The 19,001-nt window shown below is 34.8% G+C and overlaps 1 pseudogene; it reads left to right on the forward strand.

Annotated features, from left to right (window-relative positions):
- The first annotated feature begins 4,805 nt into the window (after positions 1-4,805).
- On the forward strand, positions 4,806-9,060 carry LOC133804560 (metal transporter Nramp6.2-like; annotated as a pseudogene).
- The last annotated feature ends 9,941 nt before the right edge of the window (positions 9,061-19,001 follow it).

Here is a 19,001-nt window from a genome sequence, read left to right on the forward strand (position 1 = left end):
CATAAGCTCATATCTCTCATGGATGCATATTCTGGATATAACCAAATCGCGATGAACTCTGTAGACCAAAAGCATACCAGCTTCATGACTGAGCATAACGTATACTGCTATAAAGTTATGCCATTCGGGCTGAAGAATGCCGGTGCAACGCACCAACAATTAGTCAACAAAATGTTCGTTAACTAGATCGGGAAAAACATGGAGGTGTATGTCGATGCTATGCTCAATAAATCAAAGACCGCCAGTAACCATGTGTCCGACCTGGAAGAGTGTTTTGGCGTATTAAGGAGGTAAAAATCCTCAAAAGTGCACTATCAGAGTTTTGTCGGGAAAGTTTCTAAGGTTTATAGTCAACACAAGGGGAATAGAGGAAAATCCTAAAAAAAATCAGATTGTTGTTAGAAATTCCTTTGTCTAGGTTGCGTAAGAATGTACAAAGTTTAATTGGAAAGGTGGTGTCCTTAAACTGCTTTGTTTCAAAATCCATTGACAAGTGTCTCCCATTTTACAACTTGCTCAGAGGGAACAAAAAGTTCGAGTAGGCCAAAGAATGCAAACAGGCATTTCACAACCTGAAAGCTCACCTAGCTGAACCCCTTGTACTATCAAAACTGACATCTGGAGAATTTTTGTTTCTGTATCTGTCTGTGATGGAAAATGCGGTCAGCGCTATGTTAGTTCGAGAGGAAAATCGGGTGCAGAAACTAGTGTACTATGTAAGTAAAAGACTCCTTGGAGTTGAGTCCCGATATCCATTAATAGAAAAGCTCGCGTTTTGTCTTATTTTGGCTTCAATGAAGCACAGACCATACTTTCAGTCCCACACCATCCACATCTTAACCGACCAACCTTTAAGGCAGGTTTTGCAAAAGCCTGAAACGTCTGGATGTCAACTAAAGTGGGCCATCGAACTCAGCCAGTTCGAAATATTATATATGCCACGCATAACAATCATGAGTCAAGTTCTCGCTGACTTTGTGGCCGAGTGCACAAGTTTTCAAGATGAGTCGATGAGAGAAACAATGCAGGAGTTGTGGAATATCTTCGCTGATGGATCCTCTAATGAAAACGGATTAGGAGCTGGGATAATTCTAATCTCATCTGAAAGGCATCGATCCCATATAGCTTTCAGGTTCTGATTCGAAGCATCCAACAACGAAGCCGATTACGAGGCCCTATTAGCCAGGTTGAGGGTGCCGAAAGAGCTAAAAGCAAAGGCGATCCAATGTTACAGTAATTTCTAGCTCATGGTCAATCAAATATTGGGGGGAATACCAAGCTTGAGGTATCAAGATGGCGGCTTACTTAGCCAAGGTTAAGGGTGAGTTCTCTGAATTTGAGTTTAGCTCTGTTGAACAAGTATCCCGCAAACAGAATTCCAATGCTGATGCTTTGGCTCGACTTGCTACCACCAAGGAGGCGGATACATGGATTCAACCACTCAGCTAGGGGTACAGTTGGCAGATAAACATGTGGAAAAATCAAGCAAGTAGAACATCTAGCTAATGATGATGTGAGCAGCTCGAGTTAGGACTTGGTAGTACGGCATGTAGATAATTATAAAGTCACCTCATAGGATGGTGATCTATTTTGAGACATGTAGTAGCCAGATCCCCTTTAGGGTGCTCTGAACTTAATCTGAACTAAGGTGCGGATACTCTTCGATCACCAGCTCGATGAAGACATTTAGCTCGTGGAAACTTGGTCATGACGCATAGTGAAAGATCCCAAAAGACTTGGAGGCTCTTTATATACTCATTAATGTCCATGTTGTATTGCACATTTATTGTTTGAGATAACAGGAGTAATTTCGATAGGCAATTGTATCCCTATATAAATGAGAATTATCTTGATTAAATGCTTACCATATTTATGCACACAGTTACCCAAACCTGTCCAGGAAATTCCACTATAAATATCAGGAATAATGGACTGAAAAAGGGACTGTTTTTTGTAATACAGAAACTCTGTAAAAATTGTGAGAGAGAAATAATATTATCTCGTGGACTGGGTGGATTTTAACCACTGAACCATGTAAAATTGTGTGTATATGAGAAATTGTTCATATAGTTCATTACGATTTATAAATAAGCACTAATATCTTTATTGTTGGATTTCTAAATATAATGTTTGCGAAAAACCGCGTCAACAGATTCCATATTTCAATATGTTACTGACTATTTTATTAATTATATATGATCTTAATTCTCTCGTACTAATACAAGATCATATACTCATGAATGGATATGAATTTTCTTGATATTATTATATAATTAATTCAAACAATATCAAATATAATAAGATTGTATTTTTTATTTAAATCAATAAAATGTGTTTACATGCTTTTAGGGATTAATCCTAACATCTATAGCGACGACATGTCGTCGTTATAGAGTATAAGTAAGTCGTTCCTGTAAAGTACACACACCATTTTAGTTACCATATGTCGTCGCTATAGACAACGAAATTTGACAGTTGATTCTTGGCGATCAACTTTCGCTCCTTTTTTTTTGAGTCGTCGCTATAAACAGTAACTGTAACGTTTTCACCAATTTTTTTGGACCTTGTGTCGTCGCTATAGATGACGAAAACTGACAGACAACCTTTGGCGGTCAACTTTCCCTCCGTTTTTTCGAGGGGTCTATAGCGATGACAAGCCGTCATTATAGACCAGACATTTTGAAGGGATAGTCCAGTTTTCCCTCATTTTTTCCCCAACGACGACATGGTGTCAGAAAATTGGAGAGATTGGCCATTTCTTTGTTAAATTTTCAATAACTTTAAAAATATATATATATTTGGTGGAATTTGCCTACTTTCAACGACGACTTCTATGTCGTCGCAGTTGAGGTCGTCACTATAGGGTACTTTTCTTGTAGTGTTTTAAACCATATACCGCACCACACGATTTGGAAAAAATACAATTTGCAACCGCAATACGAAAGGTTCCAAACTACATATTTTAGTGCAGTGTGGGCAATTTGGTGAACACTCCTACAATAGAGTAACAAAACATTGCTATTAATGTGACGCCACCATTAAATTAGTAAATAAAATTATATGTCAACGACAATGTTTGGTATTAGGTTAGTTCTTTGGTATTTTTCTTGAAAAGAAAAATATTGGTATACGTATTTCTCGTATTTTCGGCATCTGAATAGTTATAATATTAATTTATTATATGACTGTATCCAATACTAGATAAACCCCGAATAATATTATATATATAAATATTTATATATTAGAGGGTTTCGCATTGGACTATTGCGGTAAATTTATTGTAGTGACAGTTAAGCAGGTCGTGTAGCCTATATGGGTAAGCGAAGACATGTATATACATTTCAATGTTCAATGCAATTAATATGTTTATAATTATAAATTAAACTATATGTGTATTTTTTATATGTAGTGCATTTGGTAGGATAAGGAGCCTGCCATATAAAAGTTAATGAAAGGGAATGGGTCTGACCAAGTTATTGTTTCTTTCTTTTTGGTTTTTTATTACTTTGAGAATAAGAGGGCACTATATATATATATATATATGTGTGTGGTTTTTTTAATTATATGTATATATGTTCACTCATAATTTATTAACCTAATCATACATATCAAATATTCTCAAGAAAACCAAATCAACAAACCAAACTTATCAAATTGATTTTTCAAACCACTAAAAAAATTGATTATTCAAATTAATTATGATATTATAATTTATATATAAAACCCACTCTAGGACTGATTTGTTATTCTAAAAAAAATATCCGAGGTGAGGGAAATTTCATGCCTAATATTGGTTAATGCTTTATGCACCTTATAGTATAGTTAATAGAGAATAAGTAACTAACTCAATATAAAAGTTGTTGTATTTATTGGAGTGCAAGCAATTCAGTAAATTGAAGACTAATAAGATTAATTCCAGTTATTTGCTTTATTATCCCTAGCTAGGACCAATAATTTATTATCCAGTAAGCTACCAACAATTAATATTAATATGTTGACACATATATACAAATTTATGAATGAGATAATTATGCGAGATTGAAAACATGGGTTTTTGGGATAGTTCATATAGTCTTCTTAACTAGTATTAGGAAAATGGCATGGAACATGATAGTATAAATATATATATATATATATATATATACCCTATTAAAATATATAGTATAATGTATGCTTAACGAAGTTCCCCAAGTACACAGGAGGACGATCGTTGATATTTTTGAAAATTATTATGAACTAAAATATATATTATATATTTGATTATTGGATCAGCATTTGATGATTAATATTTAAATTTAGTATCCTAAACAATTGGTCACACTACCACTAGACTATATATATAGTGATACTTCGTACGTGCCTTCCAAAGAGAAATGACTTCAATCTTTCCAAACATTAATTAAATTAATTAAGAACCCACTTTAGACATCTTTCCAATAAAACATAAATCAACAACATTGGAACAAAATAATGGTTTTTTTTTAAGAATAAAAATAAAATTTATTATTAAAAACGCGCCGTGTATGGAGGAAAGAGGTAATTAGAGAAGAAGAGCTGCTGAGTTGTCATCAAGTGGGTCCGTTCATACATAATATTATTCCATGAATTGTACTAATACACTTTTTAATATGTAATTAATATGTGTGTGTGTGTGTATATATATGTATGTACTTATATCAGTTATACAAATTAAGTTATAGATCGAATCTGATATTCTTAGGAATAAAAGTAGTAGCAGCAGTAGTGAAAACAAGTTGAGAGAGAGAGAAGGAGAAGAAGAAGAAGAAGAAGAAGAAAAGGGAAACATGCAGGAACAGCTACAGCGAGGGAGTAGTAGTGGTGGCAGCAACCGTATCGCCGCCCTCAACGTCGACAAAACGCCGCCCACCATTTCTACTGATGATCAGGTCTCTCTCTAACATCCCGGCTTTTATTTTTGTTTTAAAACATAATTATATATATATATATGGACTAATGAGAAATATAATAATATTGTTCAGAAACCTGGCTGGAAAAAGTTTCTAGCTCACGTTGGCCCTGGTTTTCTCGTCTCTTTGGCCTATCTTGATCCTGGCAACTGTATGTAACTCCCTCTCTAGATCTCTCTCTCTCTCACTCTCTCTCTTGTGTTTTGATATTGACAAGAATATATAATTCTGGTTTTTTCTGGAATGATATCACAGTGGAAACTGATCTTCAAGCTGGTGCTAATCATGGATATGAGGTACTCAAAACGCTTATATATATTGATGTATAAATAAATGGAGACAAAGTCAAGGACACACAAAACTGCACCAGCACAGTTGTAATTATCATTAATGTTTGTGTTTTCAATTAATGTTTCAGTTATTATGGATAATCCTTATTGGATTAATCTTTGCTCTCATAATCCAGTCCCTGGCGGCTAACCTAGGTGTGACTACAGGTAATAATAATTTCAAGAGATCCCCAGAGAACAATGAGTTTTGTAGAGATAATAGTGCAAATTAGGTGATGATGATCATTATTAATTGGTAGTTTTATATAAAATTAAAAAATATATATATAAATATATTTAATTAATATTGTTTAAAATGTTAATAATTATATATATATTTATATAGGGAAGCATCTTTCAGAGTTATGTAAAGCTGAGTACCCATTATTTGTCAAGTACTGTTTGTGGTTGCTGGCTGAGCTTGCCGTTATAGCTGCAGACATCCCAGAAGGTAATTATTTAATTAATATATCTATTTTATTTTTATTTTATCATTTTCTAACTCATCATCCCTATCTCTCTAACTATATACCAAATTTGACTCTATAGTTTCTAAAATTCTAATAATGAACCTCTATTAAATTTGTAAAACTTAACCCTTTGCATAAATTTTGGTCAAACTTTTTTATTTTTTATTAAGACTATATTTACACAATAATAATAAAAAATAAATATCATGAAATTAATTTTAGTTTCAAAACATAATAAATTAATTAAAATTGCATTTATTGGTTGTAATAAAAAAAAAGGTCTTATTAAAAAAAACTGATCAAAATTAGATGAAGACTTTATATTTTGATGATTCTGTAAAACAAAAAGTTATTAGTGGTATTTTCAATTTTTTTTAAAAAAAAAAACAAGAAGTCAAATATGATATTTAATTAGTCAGAATATAGAGGAGCAAAATAGTTTTTTTTTTCTATTTTATTTATTTATATATGATTCATTTTTTTGGCATTTTATGAAGGTTGTTAATCAATAATGTGCATCCTTAAGAAGTCATAAAATAATAATCAAAGATAGAATAAATTAAACAAATTAATATGATTACATATACTAATATTTGTTTTGTATTAAAATGTGTATATATATATACATTTATTGAAATTTAATTCTATATTATTTTTGTGTATTTGCAGTGATAGGAACAGCCTTTGCGCTGAATATACTGTTCAACATACCAGTTTGGGTTGGAGTTCTTTTGACCGGTTCAAGCACTCTCCTTCTCCTTGGTCTGCAACGATATGGGGTATAATAATTAATTAATACAACATAACAAAATCAGAGAAATTAACACCCCCAAAAAAAAAACATTTCCTAATAATTTAAAATAAATTAAAATATCATACTTAAACTATGCAGTTATGATATATTTTGTTTTTAAAACAAATTTCAAATAAGTTTTCCAAGTTAGAAATGTATTTTTTTAGAATTTTATTAAGAGATTAAAATTAATATAAAATTGGTGTAAAATATGACTTTTGTAATAAAAAAATTTTTAAGTCATTTAGTAATTTAAATGTAACATTTTAGACTACTTACTGACTTTTGTTGAAAAAAAAAACTACTTAGTGGTTTAAATGAAACATTTTAGATTACTTATTGATTTTTACCGAAAAAAACTAATTAGTGATTTATGTGCAGCTTTTTAAATTACTTACTGATTTTCGTCACAAATTTTCTATTAAATATAATATTATTAAGAAAATTTCATATTTTATGGTTTTTTTTTTATAAATCTTTGCAAAAATATGATTTTTTTATAAAAACATATATATTTTTTGTAGGCTTTTTATTAAAATAATTCTTAAATTATGAGATTTATTTCTCCATGTTTTTGTACAAAAAATTATTTAAGCCATCGTTTTAGTACTAATAAAGTTTTGTTAGCTACCAGATTTATTCCATAAATTTTAAAGGTTTTTTTTTTTAATTTTGGCATAAATTTTGAGAAAAGTATATAAAGTGTCTATAATATTTTTTTTATAAAATAAAAAAGTTGTAATAAATTGGGTTATTGAAATGAAAATGTGGAATTAATATACGTACAGGTTCGAAAGCTGGAACTGCTGATATCAGTGCTGGTGTTCGTAATGGCAGCTTGTTTCTTTGGGGAAATGAGTTACGTCAAACCTCCAGCCTCGGGCGTACTCAAAGGAATGTTCATTCCTAAGCTCAGTGGCCAAGGAGCCACCGGCGACGCCATTGCCCTTTTGGGTGCTCTTATCATGCCGTACGTATAAATAATTTTATATATATATATATAAACATATAGAAAAATTGGTATTAATTAATATAATAACGTACGTGCAGGCACAATCTTTTTCTGCACTCGGCTCTTGTGCTCTCTAGGAAAGTACCCACTTCTGTTCATGGCGTTAATGTACGTATAAAATATTATTACCATTAATTATATAAATAATTATATAAATAAAATAAAAATGTTATAATAATGATAATATAATTACAGGATGCATGTCGATATTTCTTGATAGAGAGTGGATTTGCGTTGTTCGTAGCGTTCTTGATCAATGTGGCTGTGATATCTGTTTCGGGTACTGTTTGCACAGCTTCTAACCTTTCTGATGAAAATTCTGACCGATGTAGTGATCTTACTCTCAACTCAGCCTCTTTCCTTCTCCAGGTACGTACCTGATTAATACTGTAATTTTTATTATAATAGATTCCATTAATATAATATAATTATACTACGTACTATATATAATTTTAATCTAATATATATATATATATAATGTATGCAGAATGTGTTGGGAAAAACAAGCAAAATTGTATATGCCATTGCACTACTAGCCTCAGGCCAAAGCTCGGCCATTACAGGCACTTATGCAGGACAATTCATCATGCAGGTACACTTATAGATTCTAATTAATTATGAAATTTTTTTAATAATAATAGTGCTTTTTTTTTTGTAATGAGTTTATTAGATTATTTCTAAATTTTGCTTTAATTATCAGAACATTTATGAACAAATTATAATTATGAAACTATACAGGGTTTCTTGGACCTGAAGATGAAGAAATGGGTGAGGAACTTATTGACTAGGTGCATTGCCATTACACCAAGTCTCATTGTCTCCATCATTGGTGGCTCATCTGGAGCTGGCCGACTCATTATCATTGCTTCGGTTTGTTCAATAATTAATTAAATCACCCTTTTTCTTTTTCTTCTTTTTAAATTTTTTAATAAATAAAAAAAATGAATTCCTATATATATATTGTATTTTTGCAGATGATTCTTTCCTTTGAACTTCCTTTCGCTCTAATCCCACTTCTTAAATTCAGTAGCAGTGCCACCAAAATGGGACCCTACAAGAACTCAATTTACGTAAGTTACTTTTATATATATTATTATTATTGTTGTTTCTATGATCGATATACCCAAGTTTGATTTATTGGACATATTTGTGTATATCTTATCTGAGTGTGTGTACTTGAAAACATTGGCAGATAATCGTGGTGTCATGGATTCTAGGATTTGGAATAATAGGAATAAACATATATTACCTAACCACAGCCTTCGTGGGTTGGCTAATTCACAGTAGTTTACCAAAAGTGGCAAATGTGTTCATTGGAATCTTGGTGTTTCCATTAATGGCCATTTATATCATCGCCGTCATCTATCTCACTTTCAGAAAAGATGTGGTCGAAACCTATATCCAACCAGCAAAGCATGACTCCATTGCCCAAACTCAAATGGAAAATGGCCAAAGCTTCGACCCCAATACAACAATGCCTGGTGTTCCCTATAGAGAGGATTTGGCCGATATTCCTCTGCCAAAGTAGCTAGATTTCTTCTATTCAATATTTTCCTTCTCTCTCCCTAGCTCCCTTACTCAACAAAATGACAACTGTTGTAATTTTCATTAATTCAAATATTAATGGGGAAAAATATTTGTAGGGAATAATCTAATCTAAGCATGTTGTAATATATTAAAAAAAAAAACAAAACAAAGGCTCTCTCTGTAGTTGCCCGATATCAGTATTGTAAACCTTAATGTTCTTTACAGTAATTTAAAAAAAAAAATTGCATCACTTCACTTTCAATTATGGTTCATTGTCCTACTTAAAAATAAAATAAAATTTTAATAGTACATATTAGTTTTAAATAAATTAAGAATTAATCAAAAAATTACTATACATTTATCACATAATATATAATAAATTTCATGAACTTATAAAATACTTGTATATTTTTTTTAGAGAATTGGTAAAGGGAACTAATGGTGCCCAACACTATAAGGATGTGACCTATCGTTGTTGGTGTAATTCAATATCGGGTCTCACACATTTTAATTTAATAAATATTATGGGGTATCTCTAACCAACTATAGGGTGTTATCTCATATGACGTTGGGTACCTTAAGATGCCAAATAACAACATTTTTTTATCACTACTATAAATATAGACTTTTACTTTCTTTTTTACACATAGCATATATAAAAAAGTTGAAGTAAAAGTCTTTCAATGGGCTTTTATTACTCCGCTTTTGGGAATGGCGGTACAGGGTCGTGTTTGGTTTGCACACTATGTTGGGACATTCTACTTCACTTTTTAGAAAAAACTGAAGTGAAAAGTGGAGCAAAGCAAACGCAGCCCTAAAGGGTATTAAAACCCTTTTACTTCAATTCTTAGATAAAAGAATCGAAATAAAGGGGTTTTAATATGTGTTGTTCGTGTTTTTACAAAGTGACATGTGGCATACATTAAGAGTAATTAAGTGTTTGTGGAAGCTGATTAAGCCCTTAGAGCTTGCCTAGAGCTCCCTGGAAGGAAAGCCTTGCCTTTTATTGACCGTTCACCACCTCCGGAGAAGTATGTCTTCGAAGAAGGTTACTTCCCGAGGACTACATGCAGAATGTGTTTTCCAGATCCTCTACTCCATTCAAGTCATCCAAGCCTGCAAGATCCATTCTCCAGACCTGGAGTAGAGTGTCAGGTGTTAAGCACGACGACCTTGGACCACAAGCAGATGCCTAACATTAAATTGTTGCACAAATTGTGGTGTCGAGTCCGTACAAACGACAAACAGGGTGTCTCACGATGCCGCCTGACATGGGAATACGTGCTACCCTAAAACGTAGTGGGCTGAAACCTCGTAATTGGGCCCATTGTGATACATCTGGGCCACTAACGTATTAACTGATGGAATGTATTCCTTATTGTTCATTTAATGCTTTATTAAGGGAGAATAATTGTAATTACTCCTCATTAGAGAATTATTTGCCCTCAGTCATCTATAGATAGGGCTAGGACACATATTATAAAGGATCCCAGACATTTTGTATTCAGAGCATTGCCAAAACGCTGCCTGAAACTCCATGGAAGCTTGAAACCCCCAAGCTTCCCTCATCCTAATACAAGTGACTCGTGGACTAGGGTTAATTAATAACTTGAACCATGCAAATACATGTGTCTCTTTCATTATTTCTTTGAGCTTTATTTTAATTACTTGTCAGCAATAAAGCTAGTCAACAAATATCTTTAATATCTAGCCTCCGCTTCATTCATCTCTCGGAAGTAAAAATCCCAAACGCCAAACCCAGAAAATCTCCATTGCTGTCGTACTCCCACGAGGGTTTCACTAAATATACTTTTTTTTTTTTTATGTTTCTTCACAATTTGAAACCATTTTCTTACTTAAAAATAGAAATAGGGCATAGAATTAGTTCCATTTTTATATTTGAGGGAGAAAAGAAAGACTTTGGGTCTCTTACATTAAAATGTGTTATTGAGCTTCAAAAAAGGTATGAATCACTACATCTTTGTTTGTATGATACTTTTTTTATTTTCTATATTATTTTCATATTTTTTATAGGTATAATGTGTTGATTATATATAGGTTTTGGAGTTGTTAATATTGATTTAGAGGTGATTTTGAGCATCAAAGAAGGTTTGTACCTTAAAACGTTGTTTGTATTAATTTTTTTTATTTTGTTTTATATTATTCTGAATTTAATACTTATTTTTTTAGTAAACCTGTATTATATATATTTTTATTTTATATAATGTTATTAATTATACATATATATATATATTAGTAAAATTTAAAAATTATTGTGACTTGCTATTTAATTCTTTAAACATAGCTTCAATAGGTAATGTTGTTGCCAATGTTAGAACCTGGAATGTTTGGATTATTAGTGGCATTTGTTTTTATTTTCTATAACTAGGTAGCTTGATATATTGTTTAATGAGTATGTAACTAGTTTAATTAATTATGCAACTAATTTTTATTTATTTTTGTTTAAGCTTTTAGTAGGGGTGTTGATTTAGTAGCCAATTTGGTGTTGATTTCATGTGACTTCAAGAGTAATATTGGAGGTGAGTAATATTTAAATTTTATTTATTACTATTGCAACATTTATTTATAAAATTAGAGTTAAATCATGCATATTGAATATAGTGAAGTAGGTTCTAGGAAATTTGTGTATTGGCGGTGATATAAGGATGTAATTATGTGTGTGTTGATTTTTGTGTTTGTTTGTATTGAATTTATAGGTAATTATAAAATTGGGATATGCTATAAAAACATAGGAATAAGCTCTGCCAATTGTTTTTAGATTTTATTAATTATTTTCCTTTTTTAAATCTGCACACCATGTCGGGATATACTGTGTGTTATTTACAGGTTTTAAAAATTTTGGATATGTTAAAATGCAGTTGTTATGCTGCCAAAATTTTGTTAAACTTACGAAACTTTAATAATTAAACTTCTATTATGTTGGATGTCCTAGAAAAAAGAATTAGGAGTGGAAGATGTAGAGGGATATGAAATTTGGATAAGAGCGCGAGAAACGTAGAAGACTATTGTCGCAGATTTGGACAGAAAAATTGAAGAAAGAATTGTAAGTGTTTTAAAGTAAAGTAGGAAAAGAATTGTAAGTGTTGTTATAAGTTACTAATTTAATCGATCATTGGTTTATTTCGCAGAATGAACTAAAAGACAAAGTTACTAGTAGCTAAATCGTCGCTAAGGGTTGAGATGACATCTTGCCAATCCAACAAGAATATTGAAGTCGATTGATGACTTACATTTATTAGTAAGCCTATTTTGTTTACACATACATTTAGTTTTATGTGAATGTATATATATGAATGTTTAGGCCATTTTACTTAATTACAATTATGTAAATGTATATATGAATGATTATGTTATTTTGCTTAACTATTATATGAATGTATAAATATTTAATTTTATAAGAATTTTAATTCTAAGTGTATAAATTTTGTGAGCTTTATTTCTGTTTTAAATTAAATGAAAATAAATAAATAAAATTGAAAGTAATTAAAAATAGAAATTTACAAAAAATATATAATTCAAATTTAATTTCCATTTTATAAAAAAATTGGTGGATTTCTTTTTAAAAAAAATAGACATCCAACTTCGGTAAGTATAAACCGAAGTAAAAAGTAGGCTTTCGACTTCGGTTTATACATATAAATCGAAGTGGAAACACCTTGTTGACGCGGTTCTTCGGCAACAGATAATTATATAAATAAGGAGTGGGATTAGTGTTAAATGATGAACCGTAATAGATGAATGATCTCGAAGGAAGATTATAACTCGAATATTTTTTTTAGGTGGTTCAAAGGTTAAAATCCTGCTAGTCCACCAGCCAATATTATTGATGTATCTCTGATATTCCTTACAAGGTATTCCTTTACAAATTCGGAACCAACCCTTTGCAACTCCCAGGGTCTCCATATTTATAGGGAGAGGACACCTGGGTGTTGGCAAAGGAAGTCATCCCGTGACCTTCTTACCCATCATGTCACTTCTGCGACATTCATGATTAATTCCTAAAACCTAACAATGAAGTGTGGTCTAATCAATAGGTAAGGGGGATAATGGGCCGCATGGCCCAAACCAGTCGTGGGGTGTCTGAACACGCATGTTTATGCTGCATGTTCGAGAATTCAGGAATGGAGTAGACACGTGATGTCTGATATATGCACGTTTACATTGCGTGGCTGACTTATATAAAGAGTCGGAGGTGTCAGCTCAAGCTCGTTCCCCGAGCTTGATGTAGTCTCAGCCCGTGGTGTCCACACTGCTGACCCGATGCCTTAGTACTCACTAAACCTTTGGCTATCTCGAGCTAGAGAGGTAGAGACCCGTAACAACAGCCCCGGGTAGATGGCTTCCATGTGGCTGATAGAATTAAGCCCTTTTCCAGCTCGCTAATAACCCGTGGATATTTAGGGCGTACATTTGCCCCCCAAGCCCCTGCTCGTGGCACGTGACGTCACCTGGGGCCACAGTGGGGGCTTTTAGGCTTCTTTGCGGACTCTTCATATCCCGCCCATTACGCTGGTATCGAATACGTGGAGCATCGTTGTAACGCCCCAAACTCCAGGGACCGTTATGGTGTGCCTTGTAAACAGTGCTAAACTCGCTAACCGAGTTATTTGGCCAAAAACCGTGAACTAAGCATGATTAGCGGTTTAGGGATTAAAAACTTTGGTTAAGATGTAACGTTTCACTAGAACGTTTAGTATATACATTGGGATCCCGAAAATATAAATTTCAGAGCTTATTACAGAAAATATTTACAACAGGCCATTCTAAGCGGCAAAACAAGGTTCAACCATAGTTCCACTTTAAACATCGGTCGTGGCGGTCGAGCAGCTGCATATGTACACATCATCACCTAAGCTCTTCAACTCAAGGATGGCCTAGCTTCCTCTTGCCTTTACCTGCACCACACAGCACCCGTGAGCCGAAGCCCAGCAAGAAAACATAACACTTTACATAAACATTATCAAATGATCATCATTATAATCACACTGAGCGTAAAACTTTCAAACCAATGAGTGAACATCACATGATTCAAGAGGGAGAGTGGCTACTAGTGATACGAACCACGCCAACAAGTGTGACGAAACCCGACACCAAATATGGAACAGCCACCAAGAACACACGAGATTGGAATGGAACCGCGACCCAATGCTTAGCCAAGCACGAACCTTGGTATGAGGAAGACGCCACAAACGGGGATGGAATCCGTTTGATAAGTCAGGATGAACGCCACAAGGAATCTCCTTGATAAGTTCAAAAGTTTCTTCAAGAACTCAAGAAGAAATAAACTCACAATTTCATTCAACATAATCTGCCCTTTCACATTGTTTTGGCAGTCCTTATAAGGACGAAAATTACATGAAAACAAGACCCTTGGTCTTCCTAATGAAACTGAAAAATTAAGGGCAGCCCCTTTGTCTTCCTAATGAAAACCAAAATTAAAGACAAGCCTTTTGTCTTCCTCATGAAAACCGAAATTAAAGACAAGAGGACTATTGGACTCACACAAGTCAAATGTTTGACTTATCACAAAATAAACAAAGACTAAAAAACGTGATTAAAAATAAAAAGACTCATTACAAGAAGCTAAATATTGATCAAGCTCCTAAACTGGTGTCCTCATCATTCCTCCCCTCTTGACTTGGATCAACTGGAACTTGACTTGGATTTTGAGTCTTGGTGTCCTCATCATTCCCCCCCTCTTGAGAAATATTTGACCTCAAATCGTCACCTGCATCAAAAGGACTCAAATCAGAAACATTAAAAGTAGCACTAACAGTATACTCACCTGGTAAATCGAGTCTGTAGGCATTTTCATTGATCCTTTCTAGCACTTGAAACGGCCCATCTCCTCGAGGTAGCAATTTGGAACGTCTTTGTGCTGGGAATTGCTCTTTCCTCATGTGTAACCATACCCAATCACCGGGATCAAAAACCTGCTTGTGACGACCCTTGTTAGCATCAAGTTGGTTAGTGTTTAAAAGAGCCTCCTTAACCTCACTTTTTTTTGCATAAAAATTACTTTGTTTTCTCTCGAATTTTCCCTCATTGATCGAACTCTTCTCTTTCTTTTCTCTCTCACTTGATTCGACCCTTTTCTCTCTTTGTCTCTCTTTTTTCTCACTCTCATTCATCTTTTCACTCTCCTTCTTTTGCTCACTCAATTTTTTTTTATCACTCAATTTTTGCAACCTCACTTGGTCTTCATATACTTGCTTTGGCGTCAATGGAGCTAGAGTGATTGTTCGTTGATGGAACGTGAATGAGTACTTGTTGGTGAAGCCATCATGCTGGACTCACCGATCAAATAGCCAAGGCCTTCCTAGAAGGAGGTGTCCAGCTTGCATGGGAACCACATCGCACAATACCTCATCCTCATACTTGCCAATTCGAAATGATACCAGCACCTGTTTTGTAACCCTCACTTCACCACTATCATTCAACCACTGCATCTTGTATGGACAAGGATGTTTAAGCGTTGGGAGCCCCAGCTTCTCAACCATGGAAGAACTAGCAACGTTAGTGCAACTACCACCATCAATAATAACACTGCATACCTTGTCTTTCACATGACAACGAGTGTGAAAGATGTTCTCCCGCTGCACCTCTTCTTCCTCTTCTTTTGCTTGCAAATTTAAGGCTCGTCGTGTGACTAGTGCAAGCAGCTCACCAGATTCTGCCCCAAACTCCTCACTACCCATAGAAGCGTCCTCCAATGGTGGCATGTCATCAAGATCATCTTCTTCTTCGGAATCTACCTCCCCATTATCCCGAATTACCATAACTCGCTTGTTTGGGCATTGGCTAGCTATGTGTCCTCGCCCCTGACATTTGAAACACTTTATCTCACTAGAATGGGATGAAGTAGGGGCGTTTTTACCTTGAGGGGTCGTGGCTGTTGTGGCTGGTTTTGGTGTAGATGATGAAGTGGGTTGGTCTTCTTTCTTTGGATAGTTCGACCTCCAAGGTGTTGTACTTGGATTGTGTGGGCTCGGTCTTGGCCTCGAACTTGAACTACCCTTCTTGAGCTGCCTCTCAACTTTGATTGCCATATGAACCAAATCCTCCAATTCCACATAATGGTGTAGTTCGATTGGGTCAGCAATCTCTCGGTTCAACCCATTCAAAAACCTTGCCATGGTTGCCTCCCGATCCTCTTCAACATTGGCTCTAATCATAGCCATCTCCATCTCCTTGTAATACTCATCAACACTTCTGTAGCCCTGACGAAGACCCTGCAACTTAAGGTAGAGATCTCGATAATAATGAGGTGGTACAAACCGTCGCCTCATCACCCTCTTCATAGCCTCCCAAGTGTCAATGGCACGATCTCCATTTCGCCTCCTATTGATGCACAACTGATCCCACCAAACAATAGCATAATCAGTAAATTCAATGACAGCTAGTTTTACCTTCTTCATGTCAGAGTAGTTGTGACAATCGAAAACCAACTCCATTTTCTTCTCCCACTCAAGGTATGCCTCAGGATCACTCTTGCCTTGAAAGGCAGGGATTCTCATCTTGATATTTCCCAAATTATTGTCTTCCCAGTTCCTAGCTTCTCTATCTTGGCCATACCTCCTATGGTTACCCTCTGACATCCTATCATATTCTTCCTCTAAATCGCCCCCATCAAACTCTCTTTCACCCTCAACATCCCGTTGTTGCACCCTATTCCTCCGTGCCCTCCATTGTGTTCCCTCTTCTACCCTATCCAACCTCTCATGTATCTGCTCACACTCCGCCCTCATCATCCTTCGCATCTCCCCAATTAATGCTTGCATTTGTAGATTCGGAACCTCAGGTGGCGGAATATCATTGCTTGCATTTTTCTCTGGATTTTGTGCCATGATGGAAATCTGCAAAATAAGATTAGAATAATATGGAGAAAAAAACCTCACCACACTCCCTCACGTGTTTTCACTCAAAAATTGTCACTCAAGTCCACTCGTGTTTCACTCAACGTTGATGGCTTTTACCCTCAAATAAGCTCACACCTCTGCCTTTTTCCACTCTATTTTCTTCTTTAAGCTCTTTGAAAACTAATGAAACGGTGATATGGAGGTTCAAGCAGCCAATTCTACCAAACAAATCAAACGAAAAACCGATGAAAAAGTGGCGAAAAATGGTGATTTTTGTAACACTTGTGTGGGGTTTTGGCAAAAGGGCCTCTAGACTATGGGAAACAAGAATAGAACAAAAAAATTTAAGAACACCAAAGAACCAATCCGAAAACCAAGCAACTGTGGTACTATAACAGATTCAAGAACAATCCCAATAACAGAAAACGATTATTCCCAAAATCTAATCTGTGATTCAACCAATAAGATCAAAACCAAACTAATTTGTGGCACTATAACAGTCTCAGATTCCACAACAAATAAAGAAACCAATTGAAACCAGGGACACAATTGAAACAAGGGAATTATCAATACCAATTTCGGATTTCATAACAAGAACATGAGAAACCCAAGGCAAAATTCGGATTTAACAATAAGAATAAGAGAAACTCAAGCCCAACTCAGATTTCACCGTAAGAACAAGAGAAATCTCAAACCCAATTTCAGATTTTACAATAAGAACAAGAGAAACTCAATCCCAATTTCAGATTTCACAATAAGAATAAGAGAATCTCAATCCCAATTTCAGATTTCACAATAAGAATAAGAGAACCTCAATCCCAATTTCAGATTTCACAATGAGAATAAGAGAAAACTCAATGCCAATTCGGATTGCACAATAAGAACAAGAGAAACCCAAAAGCACATTCGGATTTAACAACAAAACAAGAGGACTCAATGAAAATTCAGTTTTCACAATTAAGAACCCTAATTCAAGATTTTAGATACGAACCACGCCAACAAGTGTGACGAAACCCGACACCAAATATGGAACAGCCACCAAGAACACACGAGATTGGAATGGAACCGCGACCCAATGCTTAGCCAAGCACGAACCTTGGTATGAGGAAGACGCCACAAACGGGGATGGAATCCGTTTGATAAGTCAGGATGAACGCCACAAGGAATCTCCTTGATAAGTTCAAAAGTTTCTTCAAGAACTCAAGAAGAAATAAACTCACAATTTCATTCAACATAATCTGCCCTTTCACATTGTTTTGGCAGTCCTTATAAGGACGAAAATTACATGAAAACAAGACCCTTGGTCTTCCTAATGAAACTGAAAAATTAAGGGCAGCCCCTTTGTCTTCCTAATGAAAACCAAAATTAAAGACAAGCCTTTTGTCTTCCTCATGAAAACCGAAATTAAAGACAAGAGAACTATTGGACTCACACAAGTCAAATGTTTGACTTATCACAAAATAAACAAAGACTAAAAAACGTGATTAAAAATAAAAAGACTCATTACAAGAAGCTAAATATTGATCAAGCTCCTAAACTGGTGTCCTCATCATTCCTCCCCTCTTGACTTGGATCAACTGGAACTTGACTTGGATTTTGAGTCTTGGTGTCCTCATCAACTAGGTAAGCCACTAGCCTCCAAGCACTTATTTCATTCATCGACCCTCGGGGTCGGTCTGGCATTAATGCTCCTGGAGTCATTCAATGCTGATGGTCGATTAGATCTAATCTCTGTTGGCTTGCGTGATCCACGCTAAGGCCGTTCTGACTAATAAGTCAGCGCTATGTGACCAGTGTCCAGTATCACTGCCGAACCTGACTAATAAGTCACAGCTTCACAACTGATACTAACACCTTTGCCAATTCTGACTGACGAGTCAGTGCAACGTGAACAGTGCCCAGTACCACTGCCGAACCTGACTAATGAGTCACAGCTTCACAGTTGATACTAGCACCTTTGCCAAGTCTGACTAATTAGTCAGCACCATGCACAAGTAAGCAATGCTATCAATATGTATCATATGCCAGTTATCCAAGAATAGGGCATTCAGCATGCTTACTA

This window comes from Humulus lupulus, chromosome X, assembly GCF_963169125.1.
Source record: "Humulus lupulus chromosome X, drHumLupu1.1, whole genome shotgun sequence".
In the NCBI taxonomy this organism is placed as follows: Eukaryota; Viridiplantae; Streptophyta; class Magnoliopsida; order Rosales; family Cannabaceae; genus Humulus; species Humulus lupulus.